Raw genomic sequence first — 14,706 nt, forward strand, 5'->3', positions numbered from 1 at the left:
TAATCAGTTTTAACATAGAAAGAAAGAAGAAAACGTTTATGGAATTACTGGTCCTTATCTTTTGCGATGAATCGCGATCCTTACTTGCGTTTTCCAACAATTAGTCGTCAGTGCTGCAGAGATTTCATAAGAATTCTCTTAAGACAGGGGGGATTTCGCGACACGTAACCACGAAGGGTTGGCTTAGCTCGAGGAACATAATTAAAGTGCCTTCAAGTTTTCCATTTCGCGTTAATTCCAGCTTTTATCAGCCGCTTTCCCACCCTTGCTCGCCAAAATACGTTTTAAATATCTCGGAAGAAGTTTTCCCGTTAGTCGTGCATATAATAACTTCATTGTTGATGAGCACGCGAATGTCGTGAAGATTTTTGCACATTACCTATAACGGGAATTTATTTCTCAAGTTAATTTATTTATCCTTATTATTGCGATACCCTTGCGGTTGTTTGTCGTTTATGAAGGAGTTATTCAAATATTTATTCACGCATTAGTATTATTCTTTACGATAATTAGCATCAAAATGTGTGGCACATTTCGAATAAAATATTGTTGAATATTTTTATAAAAATTGCTTTTTATATAGAAATTCGAAGATTTGTTATATAATGATTCTATTCGTGATTTTTCATTTATTCTAATTTTATGTTGCACGTATTGCTATTCATGTTTCAAACGATTAGATTTAAATCATAAGTTTGTCGGTTTGAGCCGAGCTAATCCAAATGGTAATTTTATAGTACAATCTAGCGGAACGGTAATTTGAATAGTAATTTTGTTGTCTAGAATATACTATCGAATAGAAGACTAATTTGAAGTATGCGTGTGCGTTGAGTGAAATTACAATTCGACACGCTCGTCTGCGCACATGTTGCGCAAATGACAACATGTATAAACTAAACTTGGCATTTATAACGCGTTGCAAGTAAAATGATCTACATTAGTTAAATTGACATTAATAATTATTAGTGGATGGTCTCTATCACTCGATTCGCGATATCGCAAAGCAGTCGTTTTTATTCAATTGTGTGTATTAAAAAATTATAGGACTTTTATGTTTAATTAATTTAATTTATCTATAAATTTTATTATAGAATTGAAAATGCTTAATGTGTATTGAGAAATGATTTGAGTGAAAAACATTTTATTTTAAAAACTATTGTTTTATCATTATTTAATTATTGTTATTTATTAACTTACGCTTTAATTATCTTATCTGAATCCATCAAATTATTTATATTTTAGTTTAACTTTTACAATAAAAATAATTAATACAATTTTCGAATTTCGAAATTTTTCGATGTACTTAAATGCAATTAATTTCATCGACAAATAGCGTTTGAAGAAAGTTGCATTTCTTAATCTAACTCCCGATTCTTGTATCTACGATCGCACTGCACGTTAGCTTAAGAGGCTAAAGAATCTTGGAGATTCCCTCTCCGAAGGCCATAGATATTCTGGGTAAAAGGTGCAGAGATAAAAAGGGGATTAAGACGCGGTGGGTTGTAGCTCGAGCCATCCTCTCATTCTACTTCCCATCCTCTCTCTCTCTCTCTCTCTCTCTCTCTCTCTCTCTCTCTCTCTTGTCCCCTCCTCATTCTTCCGTGTAATTGTAAACTTACACTCGCGCACACCATAAATTTCTCGCGTCTTGGCTTACTTTTAAAATTTAGTATTCACGCGAACCGCCTATTCCCCGAGCTGCTACCCTCTGCTCATTGTGTGCACAGGAAGAAAAGTCTAAAAAAGTTCGAGCAATTCCGCGCCGCCGTCGCCGCCGCCTCGCGAGTGTACCTGATGTATTGATAAGAAAAAAACACGCTCCACATCCGGTCCATTGTCTCGCGCATCCTTTTATATCGCGTCGTACCACTTTTAATATCATTCATCGTTTCTATCGTTTTATGCGAAAGCAACTTCTCAGTTATTTGCAATGCCATCTCTGCCACATGATTTCTTTATTATCTTTTTTTACTCTGCCTTATCAAAAAGTTATAATTTAATCATTGTTTGAACTTATATCGGACATCTTTTAGTATTTGTCTTTTCCTTTATCTCTCTTTTTATTATTACTAATTCTGTGAGTACATACATTATTGTTTCCTGTTGACCCTATTGTTTAATGTTTATTGTTTGCTGTTGCATTATCGAAGATACTTGTATTGAGTTGTGTATATAAATCCAACTGTAATGAAAAATTCTCTAAAGTCAGAAGAAATTATGTTTCTCGATATATGATTTCTTGAAGTCAGATATATTTTTATGTCATCTTTTATATAATATTGAATTTGCAAATTTATAATGTAAGCTTTTTTTATTTGATTCTTGTCTTTTAAACATATGCTATATTTAGCAAAACTATATTTAGCAAACTTTGCTTTATCTAAAAAATAATAACAAACAACAAAGAATATATAAAAATATTAGCATTAATATTTAATAATAAATAATATTAGAAAAATAGAAAAATGTGATATATAAACAGAGATAGAAAAATCTCTGATATGTGTTTACGAAATCTAAGAGAGAAGATATAGATAGCACGTGTTTAAAAATAATTTGATCTCGGGATGTTGTAATACGAGGATTTGAATGAATAATCAAAACTTCGAAGAAAGCTCTAGGGGGACGTTTTTTTTTTTTTTTTTTTTTTTATAAGTTGGAAATCCAACTCCCCACAACGAAGGGATCCGTTACTTTCACTTTTCGCCTTCTTTTCTCACTTTTCTCTTTTGCATATCATATGTAGGAAAGAAGATTACCGCCGCAAACATAATTTTCCCCTCTATCTTACTTCTCTCTCGCTACTTTTCTTTCGCTTTCACAGATCTTGCTTTTTGGAGGACTCGGTCTGTCTCATTTTTCGGCAAGGCCAATCCGATGAAACGAGTCGCTCTCCCTCGTATAGAAACCCTCGCGCGTTTTCTATTCGCCGAGAAAATGAGATCATGCTGAATGACGACGAGAGTGGCATAATTTTCGAGAATTCGCTTGTCCTTGTATAGGTCCCTTCCATAATAGAATAATATGTTTTCCTTTAACGATAAATTCATGCAAACTCGCGAACCATTTTTTGCATCTCGCTAGTCATTTATTCGTAAAAGTTTTTTTACCGCTCATACGATTTAATCTTCTTTCTTCGCGGCTTTAAAATATGATATTCTCGAAGATTTATATATTTTGATTACTCTGGATAATTATAAAATATGTATTTAATGTATTTTAATAATAAAGTTTACATAATTCACCTGAAAAAATAAATCTTTATGCGCGCAGATATATCTGCAGTTTTATGCAAACAGTAATAAAATTTTTTTTTATATATTTTTATATTAATTAATTTTCAAGGATATATACATTTGATAAAGCGTATATTTTACGTGTTGTAAATTTTTATAACTGAATTGTTTAATGCTTTAATTTTTCCACAGCGGAGTTTACAGCTTTGAATTTTATTAGAGTTTTAGCGCGTTCCTACGGGATATTAACTTGTGAAAAAATAACTTTTCAATGCACACGACATACTTTATTTGCTTCGTCAAACGATTTGTTTTAATTTGAAACGTGACGTAAACACAGGACAACGATAAATACGAGGACTATGGCAGCATTATACCGTCGCGTGATGCAGCGCATAAATAAAGATTTATTCATAAATAAGAACGCGATGTAGTTTGCCGTGAGCAAACTTTGTTCGCGAGACATAATATAAAGTTTGCCGGTAAGCTTCGGCCGCCTATCTAGCTCCACCGTCGCTTTTTGATATCGGCGATGCCAAAAGAACCGGGCGGAATCGTCTATGGAATCAATGTAAAGCGCGACTTTAAACTTGCAACTGCAACGTGGATGGACGTACGAAATATCATCCTCCTTCTATCGAGCTATAGCCCCCCGGTTGCCCCTGCCTACATAGATTTTTCCCGACTATGGAGAATTTCCCCAGAGAACGGGCGCGTAAATATCGAAAGTATGAAAAATCTACCGGACGATAGAAAAAAAAAAAAGTTTATGCTACAAATAAAGATTTGCTTATCTCGCGAATAACACGGACGATCGCGGCGATACAAGGACTTCAAACTACGGTATAAAGAGTTGGGGGTACCTTAAATGTCTCACCAGCAACAGGCCATATTTTTCGATACGAAATGCCTCCTCGTATGCGACCTCGCAAGTTTTCGTCGAATTCTCGTCCAATATAAACGTGACCGGGGAGTATTTTAGAATTTCTCTTTATTCCAGTGAAAAGTCATAATATAATATAATTAATATTGGGATTTTCTCTATAAAATAAGATAATATCGCGAATAATAAATACATAAGTTGATTAATTCATCGCGATTGGAATTCTCCTTGTCTTTATGCTTCTAATCAAATGTTATTTTACCATAGTGTATTTTATAGCCGTAAAATAAAGACATGTCTATAAATAAATATGAATATATCAATAATATATCTCTAGCCACAATACGGATGGTAATAGATTGTCTTGTGCGACGTTAGGGTACACTAGACGCTGACTCGAAAGGCTCATCGTAAATTCTGTTTGAATAAATGGAAAGCCCCATTTAGAATTTCGACGAGGTCAGATGGACCAATAGAACGTTACTTCCGGATGAAACTTTCCAACTACACTCGCCGCCACTCCGTACTTCCTGCGACGCGGCGGCAGATTCTCTCTCTCTCTCTCTCTCTCTCTTTACAGAGAAAATACCACCTCGAGAAGAGATACCCCCTCGACGGGTGGTGGCAAAGGGGACGATCTAACCTAACTTAGCTACCGTGCGGCTGTATCATAGCAATAAACATTCTCCCGCAGCGCGCGAGGGTGCGAAGAAACGCGAGGAAACGCAATTGCTCCTTCAGCACTCCTCCTTTATTTCGGTACTATTCTCCTCTCCTTTCGCGAACGGTAGTTGACCCACGGTAGTCGAGCTTTTTCACGAGTAACTCTCCGTTATCGTATAACTAAAATTATCACCGTCGAGACGAAGTTTTTACGGGAATTGTATATATCTTACGTGAATTCCTCTTGTCTTATGTTCCTCGTAGACAACGTTCCTTCATAACTCTGATTAAAGTACATATGTCAGTGAAAAATATGATACTATTATTATATTAATAATAATGGTAATGATACTACTAATTAAATTGAGTGTAGAATATTTTATTTGTATATAATATGACATTTGAGAAATAATATTAGATAAAAAAAAAAAATGTGTGTAACGATACGCGACGTTGAATTTAACGTATGCGATAGCTCTGCAAACAATGAATTTGAATAGCTAATATCATTGAATGATGCGCGAGTTATTTGATTAGGAATATATGATTGAGACGCGCTATCATTAATGTTAATAGAGAGATGCTGGAAAAGTGCGCTCGTGCGCGGAATCTGGTAATTATTTCACCTTTTAGTAGGGGACAAAAACTGATATAAGGAGAGATAAGGAGTTTCTGAATGCAACGAAGTTGGTAACATCGCGCAGTTGCAGGTACTTTAGCGCTTCCGTTTTTGTACCAGCCGGATGCGCCGGATATGTTTGCGAAGTTCGAAGTACGGAAAAAGCCTTTCTAGCGTGCGCTACGGAGAAACGTTCTAGGACCCCTCCTTTTTGGTTTCCCGAATGTCATCTCCCGCAGCCGATCGACTTAAGCCGCACCCACACCAATAACTTAGCACTTCGCATTTCAATCTTAAATAGGATTTCCGGTAATGAGACGAAAGCGCAAGCAGGACTTTGATATCGTGGCAGCCAGTTGCGGTTCTCTATCGTCAGAGAATCTATCATCAAACGTCTTTTATGCTCAAATCATACATTAAGCGGAATAATTATAATTTTAAAAAGATATTCGATACGCGAGAAGAATGTTCTTCGTACATTTTCCCTTGCTTTGAAATTAACGAAACGAAAATTACTTGATCGATAAAAATTATGTTTTAGCAAAATTTCAGTATGTGCTATAAATTTATCGTTTATTTATTATTTATAATTTATTTATCAATATAATTTAGCGAGTAAAATGACTAATATTTTTGAATGCTATAAAAGTATGGGGGAATGTACAATATATATATTTTACAAAAATTGTGAATATAAAGATTGTATGGTGCGACTCTGTTTCTCGATATCAAAGCACTCGCAGGAGGTGTATAGTGTATCGATTTCAATGCCCGATTTTGTATGTTTATAATCTTTGGCGCGTATTCCTCGCAAACTGCGTAAAAGCGATTTGCCCGTGAAAGAATCTCGGTTCGGTATAACTTTCACGTTTATGAAGTTGGAGATACAGAAAGTTTTCCTCGCGTCGCGAGAAGAAGATCGCGCGATCCCGGAACTTTGTGGGGATGGGGGGTGGGGGTGGTGGGGGAGCTTTTGTCTTCTGACAATGTACTTTTGATGGCAATTCGGATTTTCGTATCCTTCGTACATAACATATTTTTATACGCGAAGTGAGAATATCGGGCTCAATGCCCCGCGGGCGATTTGCAAGCGGAAAACAATTGGAACGATTCAGTGGACAAAGAAAGTTACATTAAAGCATGAATTTTCTAAGAACACTTAATCACGGAAAGACCAATATTTTTTTTTCACAAATTTTTATTTCTTATATCTTTTACTATTTTTCTAATATTACACGATGCATAAAGTATTAATATACCCTTCATTATATATTATTATAAACATTACGATTTTTTTTATTTAACTTTTCTTCTTCCCGACTGTTCATTTGATTGTTTTTGTATTTTCTATTTATGCCTAATCGATCGGGGAGGTACTATGTAAATTATGTTACAAGGAATAAGAACAAGAATTGAAATATTCTATATAAGGGAAAATTAAAAAATGAGAAAAATATTAATAATTAAAAAAAACAAAGACGTGAGAATATTTTTTTCAATGCTATAAGTATAGTATATATTTTTACTTTGTTCAACGTAAAAGCGTACAATTATCATTCTACCTCCATATAAAATATTTCGACATCAAAAAGTACCAATAAAGAAAGTTTGCAAAGCAAAGTATTGAGAACTCTTGTCTTTCGACGCTCTACATCGATGTACGAATGTTCCTATGGAGTGAATTTTCACATTTCAAAGAAAATACGTTAGAACAATTCAATATTCTCCAAGTTGGAGAACATGCGAGCAGTGACTGTAAGAGCTTTCAATATATATACATTTCAACGCTCGAATTCTTTTCCAAATATTCTTTTATATCGATCGCACACATATATATATATATATATATATGTCATATCAATCCCCAACAATCTCAAATAAAATAAATTAATCAATTAAAGAAGATTATTTACGAAATCTATTTATCGAGAGATCAACTTCTGAGATAATTAGAACAGACTCGGGGCATTGGTTTGATTTCAATTTAAAGAAAATGAGACATTACATAAAAACAAATGCCATTACATGTAATAATTAATATTTATAATTAGTATCGAAGTACAAAATTTTGTTCGGTATTCCTTGCCTAAAGACTAAAGGATGAGATATAAAATGAAACCATCAAATCTCATGCTTGAGATTGTATTTAGGGTTGCCACCTTTTTTTAAAACAAATAACGTATGTAACGCCTTTGAGAACGAAAAAAAAAAGTACGTTAAATAAAAAAAAAAAAAGTACAATACATATATTTTTTATATTATTTATTTTTCCATACATATTTTTTATTACTTTTAGCAATATCTACACAAGTGTTTGTCTTTTTTAAAGACTTCCACAGCGTCTTTACAACCGATATTTAAATTTAGATATATCAACAACTCATTTTTAATTAAATTTAGAGAAGCTTCGTTCCTTTCTTCCCGCCATTTTAGTTTCATTACAGAGAAAACTCTCTCAGTAAATGCTGAAGTGGCGGGAACAGACGAAAGATATGAAATAACTTTATAAATATTCGAAAAATCGTCACATCGATTAAAAATATACTGCCATTTTTGTGCAGTAATTATATTTATATCTGTAATATCTTTACAATCAATTATTTTTGCAAGTAACGCATTCATTAATAATATTTCGGAATATAGATTGTCCATATTAATATTAAGCTTTTGCAGATTTAAAGATTCAATTATATTCACAAAATGTTCATATTTGATTTGAGTTTTTAGGTTAATGCTGTCAAGTGAAAATAGCCAATTTGTATTGCTGAAATTGAACCACTTCTCTAAGTAACATAAGGATTTATCGATAAACAATAAAAAATTTATATAAATTTTATTTATGTAAAATAAAGTATTTTTAGCGTACTTTATTTCTTTACAAAATATAAAGTATGTACGTCCACAATAACGTACAATACTTTATATTAAAGTACGGGTGGCAACCCTAATTCTATTACACGTCACGTTTGCTTGAAACGAGAGAAAAAAATTATGGAATTTATAGTTTATATCATAACTCTAATATATATCTATCGTTATTCTAAATATCCAAGACAATTTCTGTTTGCTTCAAAATTCCGCAAAGAAGGTTTATTCATACGCACAAAATCACGAAAACGCATCGCGCGTACGAATTTAAATGATTCGTGCGAAAAAATTGGTCGACAAAATATTTCATTTTCCATATGTGTATTTAATAATTTTGTCACGCGTATTATGCTTCGTTGATCAATGATTAATCACTAAAAATTATATCATATTAGGGGAAGAGAAAAAAATATCCGATATTTTATCTAACATCGTCCATGCTTTTCGCGGCTGAAGAAAAAAACCTAGAAATGTTCCTGGAATTCGTCCATACGTCCTGTTCCTGGAATTAGCTCGACGCGTGCAAGAGGGAGTACGCAATATAAACATACTTTCCTTATTCGAAAATTACGCGTATCGTAAAATGTAATGTACTCGAGAGGAAACACAGGAGAATTCGTCGAATAGACGATTCTTAATGAGAAGGAAAAGGAGGGAGGATGCGACGCCCGCTATAATAAAATCGTGCGTCTATCGTACTATAGATCAGTCTATCAAACGCACGCTTATAATATAGTTTGTTCGTCTACGTACGTAGAAAAAACTCGTAGTCTATTAATATATTAATTTTTCGATCGAGGATAATGATATTGGTCTATTTACATAATCTATTTAATCGCGTGTGTTGTATTGTCACCGAATACTGACGAGAAATTTGATAAGCGCTTGTGAGGGGTTTGCATATTTAGCGAATGACGTGTGAATATGTGTAGAATTTTTCGCGCGCATTTTTTCGCTAATAATATAATATGAATCGTCGCGAAGATAGACGAGAATGTAAAGAACGGAAGAATGTAAAGGGAAATTCTATTGTTAAAATAGAATATCTCGGATACACACGCATTCGTTTCGGTTACGTCGCAATTATTGGAATCCTGAATTAATAGAATTATTATAGATAGGCAATCGGACGATGTAGACGCGACGTATTTGCGCGCACGTGATTGGCTGGACGCTTGGGTGGAACCGTTAGCCGTAAAAGCCTTTTGAAGTACGTCGCGTTTCTGTTAGTCGTAAAAAGGCAAGCGTCGCGAGTAGTCGAATTTTCGATAGTGCGTGAAATATCGGATACGATCGTCGTTATTACGTGGAGATCAGGTCTTTCGGGAATGCTGGCGATCTGTAATTAATGGACGCGTGAATCGAGATCGATATTCCGTGACGGACGCTTTAAGTAAAATTATCGTGATTATACGATGAGTAGATATCTCGCGAACGATAGCGATCGATATTTAATCGTGATACGTGAATCGAGGGGACTTAATCTTTCTTCGACGAGCGTCTTGGCCACTGAATCTTTTGTGCGTATCAAATCCATATATCGAACGGCAAAATAAAATTGTGGAATAATTTTTTCATCGATTTTTTTTCTCATGCACCTGAGCATAAATATTTGCTATTCCATCGATCTTATTTATTTTAAAATTTCACGAAAAAAATTCCCCTTTACACACACACACACACACACACACACACACACACACACACACACACACACACACACACACACACACACACACACACACACACGATAAATCGCCAAAATACATTCGTTCATGATCGCGCGTCCAAATTTACATTTAATATTATACTTTCGAAGCGTATTTACGTTTGCACACGTGTTTATATTCACGTATCCAATTCTCGATTCGAGAAATACTCGGATAATTTCCGGATCATCGTGGAAAAAATTGCCAGTAATATTTCATTTTCGACATATGTATTTAATATTTGTGGACGCGATTTATTATTCTTCGTCGATCGCAATAAATACTTATATATTATATATTAGTAGTTATTTAATTACTGATATTTTTTTCATTATAATACGTCACTCGCATTTCGATAGTTAAAAAAAAAAAAAAAAAACATTTTATGAAGAATTAACTCGACGAGAGGATACACAGTATATAAACATTATTTTTTACTCGAGAAAACACACGTATCGCGAAGCGATGAAAAAAAAGACGGAGAGGCTCGGCTCGTCGGACGATTCCCGGAATTGATGGGTTAGGTTGGGTGGGGGAAAGGAACACGTGCCTCCGTTCGTCGCGAGCCGACTGTGTCACGTAGTTGAGTTTCGAACACGCAAAGTATCGGGCGATCGTTGTAATTTCGTCGGAAGATTAAGATCGATATTTACGATATTTACTTATTGTTAATACGAATGTCACGAATGTCGAGCCACTGATGACGCATTTACGTTGGTCGTCGAATATCGAATGCGAACGCGTAAAACGCGATTTTTTGGAACGCCGAGAAAAAGTTTCGAGCGAAAATATAATATGTACATCGCGAATATACACCGTGTTCCAACGCACATGCCGCGATAGTGAATAATGTGCTGTGATATGATAACGAGTGGAACATAATATAACTGAAATACAAGAATAAATCATGCGTATAATGGATCGAATGTCGCCGATTATTGTGGTTACGCGAATGCAAGTGTTGCGAATCCGACGTTCGATCGAAATTACATTCGATAAAATGAATGTCGGGAAAAAATCTAAGTATCGCAAATGTACCTTCTTTTATAATGATTAATATCTGAGTAAATATACATCGGCAGAAGTATTATGCTATCGTCGAATTTCCTGTATCGCGATTACTATGAGTGATAGTTATTGTCAATAGTCGATTACTTCAATTACTTGTGCGATGGATAATCGATCATTGATAGTGGAAGCTTCGGATAGGAATGGATCAGACGAGGAGAAAAAAACTGAGAGACGTCCGGTGAGTCTATAATTATGATGATAATTATATCTCATATTTTCATTTAATCCATATGTAAATGGACACGATTATACGTAATATAATATAAAAATCTCGTTCCTTTTTATGAATACGTTACCCTGCGAAATACGTATTAATAAAAAAATTATTCAAAAATATCCGTCAAAAATATGAGATGTATTTTTCGTACATATTTTTTACGTTACATTATTTACATGGTAATTATTAACATAAGGATTATTAGCTTATACCGACGCATTAAATTTTATATTTTAAATTTAAAAGATATGCATACAATGTGTGCGCACATATTTGTATATTTTATAAAATTCTCGTTAAAAATTTTATTATTTTTTATTATAGTAATTTAATAATTTTTTTTTTTTTATTATTGCAATTTCTTCATTATATTTTGGGAATTTTTTCATTGTATATATCAAATACCGACAATTTTGGTCAAAATGGTCAATACAATTCCATTATATTGTATATATAATAACGTAATAATATTAATTTACTGTTAACATCATTTTCATTCATGCTTTTTAAATATATTTTCCTTTTATTTATTCGTGTGTAATATATGTAGATTGAATTATTTATTATATTTATAAAAACAAAAGAAAAGGAAAGGGAAATAAATTTTATAAAATTAAAGGGATGTATATAACAGAGAGCTGTGGGCACACGTATAAAAAAAAAAAAAAAAAAAAAAAAAAAAAAAAAAAAAAAAAAAAAAAACAGTGTAATTAATTTTCAAATTAAAAAAAGTTAATTATGTATAAATTGATTTTTCAAACTACCGACATTTGAGACATCAACGAGATCAACTCGGTTTAACTCGCGCATGATTACAAGCCTCGTTATGTTTATGATTCCCAGTACGTCGAGTTAGTTGGAATTAGGGAATTTACAAAGCAATTCCTATTATCGCTGGCTACGCGTTCGCCTCTCCATCGCACTGAAATAATTATACTTCGATGAATATCGCGAAACGTCGCGTCGTGTAAGCCGTCGCGATCGAGAATCGCTAGCGAAGTTTGCGGACAAGCCCGCATAGTCAAGCCAGTCCTATTTATCGTAGTTGTTTGTCAGTATTTATGGCGTTTGGCTCCACCGATTTTTCCAGAGGAAAAAATAATTTATTACACGGAAACGTCGCGAGCCACCATTTCTCTCCCACTTCTCCTCCCTAACTGTTGTGATTTCTCAAGTCTGTGTTTTTACTGCGCTATCACTATAACATATTTTTTAGCACCTTTTTTCTTTTGATTTAAAAAATTACTTGCACATCGCAATTTTAGATCTTCGATACCTTCAAGTATCGCGTCTAAACAAAAATATGATCTATGTAAATTTGGGTCATTCTACTTTGAATAAATTAAGTTTTCAACGCAGGAAATGATTATTTCGTTTGTAATTATTTACAGTAACAATAATTTAGCCATCGAAGCCATAAAAATAGAATATTTTGAAAGAAAGAAAAGAACAACTCAATTTCAGGAAAAATAATCTGATTTCAAAATAAAAAAATTGCCGATATATTTTAATTCAGAATTGTTTGTAGATATTTGGTTGTTTTTCTTCGCGTTTGTGAATGCATCGTTTAAAAGTTACAATATATTTACATATTGGCGAAAAACACAACTTTATCAATTTTCAAGATATTTTAAATTTGTCTGAACCATATTTTTTAAAAAATTATTTGTAGTTGTTTATAGTAATTTTTCTTTTATTTTTAATTAAATTGTTTAAAAGTTACAGGATATTAACAATAGCCTAACAACGCTATAGTTATTAAATGATACAATTAAAAACTGTGAAGAAGAAGATTACTACATACAACTACAAACGAAATATTGTCTATTGAAAATTTTATTTAATAAAAGTACATGCTTGAAATTTAAACGTAAATAGGAAAATCTATTACGTTTTTGATTTTATTATTAATTTTAAATTAGACAATTGATTAATATACGAGTCGCACTCATGATTTTCACGTCGCAAATTTTTCCCTACACTCCACATTGAATCATCTAAATTATCACACATTGAAAACTTGCGTAATTAAAAAAAAAAAAAAAAAAAAAAAAAAAAAAAAAAAAACGCAATATATGCATATCAAACAAAAAAAAGTTACACATATTTTCAACGTATGATAATTTAGATATACGTCATCACATTTATAATATATTATTACAATATATATACGTCAATATACGTCCACTCTGTCTTATATAGGAATATATATATATATATATATTTTTTTTTTTTTTTTAAATATTAAAGGAAATATAAAATTTGTATTACGTTATGATTGAAATGTAATGTCGTCATGAGGAATACGCGAGAGAGGCGGAGTAAGCGTGCCAGAAAAGTTGCGTTAATCGAAAAGTCGTCTCGTATCTGGCTGCGGAATAAAGTTGGCATTTCCCGCATGCACAACAGACATCGCGCGAGTAAAGGCGTCGGTCCCCGAGCTGTCCCCGAGCGCAACTTTCGCGTCTCGTTCGTATTCGACGTTCGCGCGACACAAAATTTGCAAGTAAATAAACGGGACCTAAACGTCCATCTCCCTCTGTCTTCGAGTCCGCTGGTCGATACGACTCGAGTTCGTGCCAAGTAACAAAGACGAAGCTTTAAACAAAGAAGCGGTGAGCGGGGGAAACGGTGAGATCTTCCTGTCACGGCATTAATTAATCGTCTAAACTTTTAAGTAAATCGTCGTGCGGCATCTCTCGTTTCTCTTCTCCCGCCTTTGTCTTCGCCATTCTGCACGTCACCGACCGGCATCATCGGACTATTTATTATTCGAACCGAATGTTTCCAAAACATAAATTTCTACCGACGTGGGGCAACTTTCGAAAAGCTCGTCGTGACCAGCGGCGACGATAAATCCCGCGATTGCAGAATGCAGAGAGATAGGATTAAACTGAGGGAGGATGAGGTTAGAAGGATAAGAAATTTAGATTCTGACATATACAATATTATTTAATTTGAATAGTATGCGAGAAGTATGCCTGGAAAGTATAAGTTAAAATAAAAATATATTAATTAAATTAATTACATCCGATTGATTAAATTAATCAGATTTAAATAGTATATTTAAAAAGTCTGAATTATAGATACTTTTACGGAAAACAATATAAATATATCTTTCGTTGCTTATATGTGTAAGATCAGATATATTTTTCCTTATTCAAATATTAATTTTACTTATTTGCTAAGACAGGGAAAATTAGTGCGAAAGCATCTGTTCAGGGTGAAGTATAGCTTGATGGCAATGTAAAAACGTGTCGACTGTCGTTCTCTTTTAAATTCGCGAAACGATCCTATTCTCGGCGATGTAAGAAACGGCGGGAAGGGACATTAATTTCCGGTCTCTCGTTCGCAATGAGAGCCTCGTTTTTACGGTCAGCTTCATGCCGCATCACTCGAATAAGCTGAAAATTATTTGCTGTGTAAATGGAGAACTTTAC

General features: G+C 33.6%; 1 protein-coding gene across 6 annotated transcripts in view; it reads left to right on the top strand.

Moving 5' to 3' along the window:
* Positions 1-14,706, top strand: part of Rho-6 (rhomboid 6) — a 154,552-nt gene that overhangs the window by 52,192 nt on the left and 87,654 nt on the right. For 2 of the 6 annotated variants that reach the window (XM_070304239.1, XM_070304238.1), the window contains exon 1: positions 9,074-11,227. The exons of the other annotated variants lie outside the window; for them this stretch is intronic. The gene's annotated coding sequence lies outside the window, so the exon portion shown is untranslated. Of the gene's footprint in view, positions 1-9,073; positions 11,228-14,706 lie in introns of those variants that run through there. 6 annotated transcript variants of the gene reach the window in all.

The sequence above is a fragment of the Polyergus mexicanus genome, unplaced genomic scaffold (genome assembly GCF_030449975.1).
Source record: "Polyergus mexicanus isolate NDT 795.1 unplaced genomic scaffold, iyPolMexi1.0 SCAF_11, whole genome shotgun sequence".
Classification (NCBI taxonomy): Eukaryota; Metazoa; Arthropoda; class Insecta; order Hymenoptera; family Formicidae; genus Polyergus; species Polyergus mexicanus.